Below are 9,876 nucleotides of genomic sequence, written 5' to 3'. Positions count from 1 at the left end.
ACACACACACACACAACGTAATATCTACCTAGTTCACTTAGTGTTTCTGTGTATGCATGGGTATGGGATCATACTACTAGTGCATGGGTAGACTTCAGGCTCAAATTCCTAAACAGAAGTTACTCTCCCTCTCCCACCAGTTGTGAACTTCCATAGTTCCTCAGCTGGGGGCGAGACTACATGAGTTCCTCTCAAGCTTGTGCTGGAACTCAGGCTGACTTGATCTTGCGAATATCTTCTAAAGGTAGTGCCAGCTGCTGGGAGTTTTTGTTTGCAAAGTGTGCAGTCATGTCCAGCAAATACTCTTTGGCTCCAGACATTCACTCCTTCTATGTCTCAAAGTGTTTCCACTTTCAGTTCCTTGATGATCCCTCAGGGTTTGGGGGAAGGAGCTGTGAAACAGATGGCCATGTAGAGATGAGAACTCTACAGTCTCTTATTACAAGTGCATTCTCTGTATTAATTGCTATCTACTATTTTTTTTAAAGAAGTTTCTTGAATGAGGGTTGAGAGGTGCACTAACAGGTGGATATAAAGATAATAACTTACAGGATAGCTTATTATTATGTCCATATGACATAATAACAGCACTAGTTTCTCTCTGAGAGCCTGTCACCTAGCCACCCACAGGTCTTGGACCATCCTATCTTCAGTGCACAATAGCCACAAGAGGCTCGTAGCCACCATATTGGACACTGTATGTAATTCTATCCATTCACATGTCAAAGTTATGGTTTTTAGTGCCTTCCTCTATCTTTTCTACTTCCCCAACTTCTCTTCCAGCACAGTCATTTTCAATATTTTATATATGAGTTATCATTCATAAAGATCTCTAAGCTTGGAGTAGTCATCCATTCTGCGTTTCTTCACTTTCCATCTTCAGAAACCACTTGCCTCAACATTTCTGTCTCTACTGCGTTAGTCAATCAACTACTTGATGGCTATGCATCATTTCTCCCCAAGTAGTTGTGGCATCTTTGTGGCTAAAGAATATGATGCCCTTTGCCCCTGTCTCATCTACAGCACTAGAAGAAGGGAGAGCACACAAGAAGCACCATAAGCACTTGCTCTTTGAATAAGTTTCATTTTTTTAAAGCACTACTCTATGATGCTGGAGAAATGAGTCCTGTATTTGCCAGTGAAGACCCAATCCATTATGGTGGCAAAAGAACTCTTTAGAAGTGAGGTTCTTCTGCAAAAGCCAGTTTTCTGACCTCAGGGTTAGATGCATTCTGTCATCAAGACTATCTCAAAGTGCTACATTTTGTTCTACTTTATAATACTCAGACTTACGTTCTTAGAGAGTCCAAATGTGTACAACTAATTTTCAGTATGGAGGACTTTTCTTATTTTCTTTCCCCATGAAATACACTATAAATGCTATTAGCAACTGAATGCCCAAGAGAAACATTCTGTAAGCCATATTTAGCAAGCACAAGACCCCACTCACCCATAGGGAATCAGAGATCTTTATTGTGACACTGTGGAAGGGTTTTTCTTCCTGTCTCACACCATCTTAAGAAAGGATGGTATAAGGGGAAAGTGGATCCTAAACTCTTAGAGACAGGTTTTCACCCTGGCCTAAGTTTTAAGAAGGAATGCATTAAATTTAGGGTGATGGTTGCTTTCTTTTACTCTGCCCACCAGGTGGATTCATACAAGACCCCAGAACAAAGTTAGAAAACATGGAAACTATGTTTTTATGCACATCTCAGTTTTGTGTGAGCAATTTTGAGGCTCCCGTAACTGTTTCTATGACTGAAATTAGAGATGAAGCTTTGAGATCAACAAAGAATGGAGCAACTATAGCATCTCTATGGTGAGATGAAAGATTTCTCTAAAGAGGGTAAAGTCTATTTTAGTAGAGTAGGGTTGGCCTGAGGCAAGATTCATCATTGTTACCGAGGTTATCATATCCAAAGCAGCAGCCACTATCTTCTGAAGAATGAAACATACTGGCAAGAGGCTTGCATCTTGGTGCCATCCTCCCTCCTAATGCTCACTATCATGCTCTTCTCTCAAAAAGTTCCTGCATATTTAGCCCAAATTTCATTCATGCACTAACTCTGTTGTTACTGATTTGTTCGCTGGGGTGATTGTTCACAATTGTATGCCATCCTAACTCTACAAAGCAAAGCTTTGATCTCTGCTTAACAACCAGCAGGTGATGCTAAACAAATAGGCAACTAGCAATATGTCTTCTCACAACAGACGTCTCTGTGATTCATTTAGTAAATAGCAAGTTACCTTCTATCCAAGACCCATAATGAAAGAGTGCAAAGACATGATGTTTTTACATGTGTCTTAGAAACAGCTCACATTGATAAATTATAAGAATACATATTTCCCATTAACCCAACTGATCACCTCCGGCTTGTCCTAGCCCAACAAATAGCAGCGCCCTGTATCCAATACTCTCCAATCGGAAACCCAGGTAGTAACATAATTCTGCCCTTTGAACATCACCAACTCTTAGAAACACATAGATCCTTCTGTGAGGGCCATTATTTCTATGGGTGCTGCCTGCAAGTTATCTGAGCCCTTCTCTTCATCCCTTGCTGCTATATCTGGGATGAGGGCTATGCCATCTTGCAACAGTCAACTCTGGCTAGCTCTGATGCCTCTACCTTTGCTTTCCAAGACCTGCTGTCATCTCAACTGTCACATTAACAGTCACATTGTCAAACTCACCTGACCAAACCTCGCTGGCTTCTCAGAATACCCCACATTACACCAGCTCTCCTTCCCTGTTCTCTTTCCAGAGTCTCGTGTTTTCAATAGCATTTACTCCCCAGCTTCACCTTGCCTTATCTCCCCAGCCTCCCCTCTCATCTCTCCAGGCTGCCCTGAATGGTCTAAAAGGAGGCCACATTCTTTGTCCATCTCCCCAGCCTCCCCTCTCATCTCTCCAGGCTGCCCTGAATGGTCTAAAAGGAGGCCACATTCTTTGTATTGCAAAGGCTTTACACACGCCCTGACTTGAGAGTTAGCTCTGCACATCTTCACATGAAGGTGAAGATAAAATGTCTTATAAATGAACAGCATCTCACAAGCACATGTATGATCAGCCTGGCTAATGGATTCCCACTGTTTCTGTCACAACATTCTGCTTGTGTCCTTAGGAGGTAAATAGTTTAACTAGCTGATTGTCTTACTGATCTGAACTCTGAAGTCAGCCTTCTGGATTCTAATCCTTGCTCCACCACCTTCGGCTTTTTTGATGCTTACAGAAGTTACTTTACCTCTCTACCTCTCTGTCTCCTTATTTTTAAAGTGCAAACAATAACAAGATTTATAGGACCCACCTCACAGAGTCATTAGAAGATAAAATGTATCCGTATAAGTAAAGTGGTATGGAGGGTCATCTGTCTATGTGTTACTTTCATTGGTTAATAAAGAAACTGCTTTGACTTTTTGATAGGGCATAATTTAGATAGGTGGAGTAGACAGAACAGAATGCTGGGAAGAAGGGAAGTGAGGCAGACGCCATGCTTCTCCTACCCAAGACGGACGATGGTTAGACTCATGTTGGTAACCACAGTAAAGTGGCGATACACAGTAATAGAAATGGGTTAATCAAGATGTGAGAGTTAGCCAGTAAGAGGCTAGAGCTAATGGACCAGGCAGTGTTTAAATGAATACAATTTGTGTGTTGTTATTTTGGGTGTAGAGCTAGCCAGGCAGGAGTCGGGTGGGACGAAAAGCAGTCCTGCTTGCCTCATCGCTACAGTAAAGTGATTCAAATAGTCATGGCTTGCAAGAATTGTGTTATGACTATTTGACTATTTGATAAATAAACATAAAAATAAAATATGATGTCATAAATCGTGCATGTCTTGTTTTGTTAAGCACTATATACTCAGAGCTTAGTTACAAGCCTGGCACCAACTGCGCAGTCAATTGCTCATTAAATACATAAATGAATAAAAGAATAACTAAATGGCATTTCTGTTTTCAAAAAACAGAAACAAATGACCAGGAGGTGTGTGTGTGTGTGTGTGTGTGTGTGTGTGTGTGTGTGTGTGTGTGCCTCATGAAAGCGGACACTAATTCTGCAGTGTGGGGTGAAGTGTGAGTGTTTGTCTGCACTTCCAAAAAGCTCCCATTGTAGCTGGGAGCCCTCACTTTGAATATCAAGGCTTCAGTTGACTTTTGGCAGGTGTAGTTCTTGAAATCAGCCCCCACTCACACCTGTCTGTTTACCAGACAGCTTCATTGTAATCTCCTGGAAGCCTTGATGACGGCTCAATGGATACTTTATGAATCTTATACATGAGTCAATACCCTACCTTTCCTCGTGACTACCTGGGAAGGACTAGCAAGAGTTTCCTTCTCTAGTTCTTCCTTATTTGCTCCACATTGTCTCTGTATTTAATTCAAAAAGTATTTTTTTTTGTCTTTATGATTCTTTTGGGAGATCTTAAAAGGTGAAACGAATGTGTTCCCTTTAAACCAGAATTTTCAGTAATTTACTCCAGATATTGGACCTTGTATTATTTAATGTATAAATGCTTTCAGATTTCAAATATGCTTTGTGTCAGTACATGCAAACTAAGAGTGCTGGCACTGGCCGTCTCAAAACAAGAAAGTCAAATTTTTGAAAAAAGCAACACCCTACTTTGGTGGGCAGGCCTGAGAACTATTCACTAATCTATTAGTAAGAGTGTTTGTGCTTAAAATACTGCCATTAGTGCCACTGCAGGGTTTGCTATAGGAAGCAGACTTTTCCATATTTTTTCCACATTTTTCGTGCCATGTTTCAAACCTCAATGGACGTCTTCCTTAAACAATCACAGCTTATAATGCCTAATTATCTGCTTCCAAAAGCATTTGGTTAAGCGTGCAGCACATCTCAGTAATGGAAATGTACTCTAGTCTCCTGTAGCCAGTTCATAAAAGCAATGGAGTCATTTTAATATTGCCAGTTCTCCCTCGCCAGTACAGTCGGGTAATGTAGCAGAACTGTCTGATGGCCAAGGTAATGATCAGAAGGGAAATAACAGAGAGAGACATCTACCGGTCGGTGTTGTAGAATTACCTCATCTATTCAGACGGGAGAGTTTGGCTTGCGGGCCTCATGGTATTGGTTTCACATTCTTCCAGTGTTCCTTCCCTGACAACATCACAGTTTGGATCGCATAGGATCTCGGAGATGCAATCTTCTTACCTGTTAATTTGCAGAATCGTGAATCTGTCACTCCTGTGAAAGCTCACTCTATTGCATGCTTACGCAGCCTTCATTACTAGGAACCAATTATTTCATAGCTGAGAATGATTGCTGCAGCTGGAAGGCTATTATAATGTTCTACACTGCATATGTTCTCTGGAATTGACATGCAAGTTTTCAGCTCAACAAGATGATGGCCTTTCTTTTATCAAGGCCTATACAACCATCCAGTTCTTTTCAGAGAATGAAAACTCAACACAATGCTGTAGTACCTACCCTATACTAACATCCACTGGCTTTTATTGAATCCCAAGATTTTCCCTTGGAAAATTAGTTACTGTTGTAACAATTATTGGTTAAAGTCTCTATTGATTACTTTCATTCTCTGCCAATAATAATGCCTTCCAGAGAAACTTCTTTTTCTGGCTCCTATTCTTTCACCCGAGGCTACAGGCTAGAATTGCAGGGCACCAGCAAGGCAGAAAGGATGAAGAATGGCACTACAGCTCCATGTTCAGCCTGCACTATGTCATTAGGCAAGAATGGCACTACAGCTCCATGTTCAGCCTGCACTATGTCATTAGGCAAGAAGGGTGGAAGCAACAGTGCCAGCCTCCTGCTTTGGGGCCTCAGAGACATGCTCTTACCATACCAGAAGAGCAGTCATGACTCAATGTTTCTCCACTGCAGCAGATCCAGTTGCACTCCGGAAGGAATGTGGTTCTTCCCTCTCCTTCCTTCAACACTCAGATGCTGCAATGGAAAGCGCTGATGTTAGGAAAGGAGGTCTTAGCACAAAGAGTTCAAGACACAACTTCTGGCACAGAATCTTCTCAGCATGCTAGATACTGATTGATAAAGGTTCTAGATTTAAAGACTGTCATCTCTAGGAGAAGGAATATAAAACATCAAGACTTTCTAGTTGATGGAATTGTTTCTAGAAAACAAGTAGAAGACATTGTTGCCAGATATAGGGAACAGAGAATTTTCTAAGCAGTAATTTTTCTAAGAAGAAGCATCAACAAATTCTTTCCTTTGTGTGTAAAGATGAGTCAAATCTACATAACATTTGAGTGATAAGGTGCAAAACCATTTCATATCTGCCAACTCCTTCCTGTCTCCTAAAGCTGCATCAAACTTGAAAACTTGCCCTCCTCTTCCCACCACTGGACAATGTGAGGCGGTCCTCCTATGCCACCTGTTCCTCTCTCCAAAGCCTTGGCGTGCTACATGGTGCACACAGGTTCACTAGCCACAGGAATTCTCTTTCTTCTGAGGCTGTTCGGAGAGCTCTTCACATGAAGGGCTTCAAACAATATGCGTTCTACTGTGTGTCCTTTTCCAAGTTCCCAGCACAAATCACGCCAGGCTATTCTCAAAAGTCAGACATCCCATCTGGTGGGCCCATAAAGACACCAATAGTGTGATCCAAAGGTCCACAATATGGTTCAACTTCTTAACCTATGTCAAGTCTTCATGGACCGCTTTCTTAAGTTCAACAGGAATTTAATATGCTGAGGACTATTGAACCACACATTGCATGAGAGTATCCAAAGTCAATAAACAAACTAAAAAGTGGAGCTATGACAAAAATCAATTAATAAGTGGGTTGTCATGACAACTATTTGTTTACTCGATGGCTGGGAATAACCTGCATGAAAGAAATGATTATGAGGTCTGTCCTGGTGGAAAAATGCTGCAGGGAAGCAGATAATTTCCCATGGCCCTTTAAATGATCTCCACAAGGTAGGATGGGGAAGAGAAGATTCGCTTTGTTGAAGGTAAAGATACCAGCAAAGAGGCAGAGCAGCAGGAGGTACACCCACTTTGGGAATTGAAAAAGGAACTTGGAAATGGACTCTAAAGAAAGTTCACGAGCACTTTCATTGGAATTTAGGAGAAAAATACAACAGCTTAGGTGAAATCCCCAGCAGCTGCCAGGAGGGATGGAGAAAAAGTTGTGCCTTTTAATTTAGGTATGGTATAGAAATAGCTTGTAATTCCCATGAATGGAAGTGAGGTGGTGAACTAAGAGAAGAGGCCAATAGCATTGGTCCACACAATGTATGGCTTCTTGTAGCTCCTCCCCCTCTCATTTATCTTGTAAGGCTAAAATAAATAGATGACACCATGGGAAGGAAGGGCTTCCAGGTCTCTGCAAATTGTCTTCTTTCATATGTTAATCTTGATGTAGCTTTATTAGTTCTTAGGCTCCTGTAACAAAAATAGTCTCGGAAAGAGTATTTCGTGGGACTTTCAAAGGAGAGAAAAGACTCTTCAGTCCCATCTCTGCCTAGACCCTCCTTAACTTTCATAGTTAAAGTGAGATTCAGTATAGCACGGGCTTGCAACAGAAGACTGGGAGCTCCTGGATTGTTGGCAATTGTGAGAACTCTAACGAAACTCTAGTATCAAGTACTCTGTCTCCTGTCCAACAGATCCGAGGTTGGTATTCATTAGCAATCTTACCTGAGGTCACGACATTTTCCACGTTTTGCCATAGAAGTGCTGCTATTAATTATAATGGGGTAGCAGGGGTATATCCAGGCTATCTGAAAAAACTAGGATGTGCAGCTGTTAGCAAGAAGAGAAGAACCAAGAGAGCAAAGACAGTGTTCTTTTCCTCCGTTTCTTTGGCATTCTCTTGGGTCCAGGCGGCTAGCACATCCTTTGCCTTGTCTAGTCATTCCACCCACCTTCATATGTGGGAAGGATAATGATTTTTATTTCTAATCACAAGGAGGATGAGCAAACGGAAGAATAAAAAAGCCAAGGTTCTACATGTCCTGTTGCCTGTTTCCATCCATAGTTTCTCTCCATAGGCAGTGATGTTCATTCCCAAAGCAGAAGGATAAAACAGCAAGGCACAATGCCAGATTTGTGGGCTCAGACCTGACTCCCGAACAGGTTTATCAGGCCTGTTCTGTGCATGAAGTACCACCTGTGTAAGGGGATCTGTGTCCCGAGCTGATTCTAACCAGGGGGAAAGCTGGTTAGTATTAATGGCCCAAAGACTCATGAAACAGGACAGATGGCCATCTTTTCTTCATTAACGTTCAGCCTCCTATAGCATCACTGGATAGAACCTCGTCTATCTTTATGGGATACTTAAATGGAAAATAGAAAGAAGACATCTGGTAATGGAGACCAAAACATGCAAAAGCTGTCCAGTTTGATCACCTGACTTAGGTTTGGCTTTCTAACCTCACTTTGCACCTGTGGCCAAGCTTCATCTCCTAGACCCTGACATAGTGCAACTGGCTAGCTGTCGGTCACAGTAAGGTCATCCACCTTGTGTGTTCTGTAGATACCACCTCTGGGTATTGAGATTTTAGTGCTGAACTACAATCTGGCTCTAGTAACTATAAAATAGCTATAAAATGACCTTACCCCTTGGTGCTAAGATAGGGCTGAAAGGTAACTATGAGATACTGAGTTATACTTGAATTTCAGATCAATAACAAATGAAAACATAGTATAAATATGCTTTAAATTTTCATGAAGTGACTTATACTATTTTAAAATCAGGGTGGCTTATCTTTAATTCAGACTTAGATATTTCTGTTTTTCTTTGCTGAATGTGATCACTGTACCCTAATTTGAAGATGTCCTAATGTAAAGTCTTTCTTTAAGTTTCTTAAAGCCACTGCCTTCTGACCTTGCATCACTGAAAATGCTATCATATGGATGACCAAGCCCTGCTTATTATTAGAAAGGGTCATTGAAAAGAGATGGTTCAGGTATATGGTTGTTGATGTAAAATGAATCAAACAGAAAAACAAGCACACCCTACAGCCATCCACCACGGAAGCAATTTGCTGACATACAGATGTGGCCAATGTCGCTTCTAGTTCTACCAAAATGGTTGAAAAATAAATCGCTTAGAAATAAAAGTTTCTGAATGTTTTGGCTCTTTCTTGCTGCAAAGTATATGAAGGCAGATACCATTTGATTGGGGACTTAACCTTTGTGAGCCAAATGGTTCTTCTGGAAAGAGACCTGTGCGGATCTTAACTCAAGATGCAGTCATAAATGGGAAATGGCTGCCAGGATGCCCTCAAAAGTCTGGGTCAGAAAATTCCAGAGCAAACCACACATGCATCAGTTCTGACAGAAAATGCCTCTGTAAAAGCCTATGAATTGTTCATTTGGCTTTTCATAGTTCAAATAAAAAGCAAGTAGTATTTCAAATGTTTAAGTATAATTGAACGAGAGTCAACATGGGGACATGGGGACATATATGGAAAGAATTGAGCTTAAAAGCCCGGATTCAATAGTCCCTGGGGATGGAAGTAGCCTATAGTCCAGAAAGGAAGGAGATGTTGAGCTAGTAATGAATTAAAGCAGATTCCATCCTCCTCATGATGAAATCACTCACAATTGAATTGAATGCTGGACTGATTAGGCAGCTTCCTTGTATTTCAGATATTGAATCAATGGCTGATTCATTTTCAAAGGAATGATTGCAAGAGTGCCCCCTATTTTATATACATCCCCAGGTCCTCTCCTGGTGGCCTTGATCTTCAGCATGAAGCGGCAGCTGCTGACTCTAGGCCCCATGCCTCACCAATGTTCCCGGGAGCCTTCTGCCTGCCCTGTTATTAAACACCCAAGTACTGAGGCACTGAATACGGTTCCCACGCACCCAGATTTGAGCTCCTTGGTCATCTATGTAAATTAAAAACTCATCTCTCTCTCTCTCTCTCTCT

Source organism: Microtus ochrogaster, unplaced genomic scaffold (assembly GCF_000317375.1).
Source record: "Microtus ochrogaster isolate Prairie Vole_2 unplaced genomic scaffold, MicOch1.0 UNK9, whole genome shotgun sequence".
In the NCBI taxonomy this organism is placed as follows: domain Eukaryota; kingdom Metazoa; phylum Chordata; class Mammalia; order Rodentia; family Cricetidae; genus Microtus; species Microtus ochrogaster.
The sequence above is the reverse complement of the archived record's forward strand: the minus strand, read 5'-3'. Positions refer to the sequence as shown.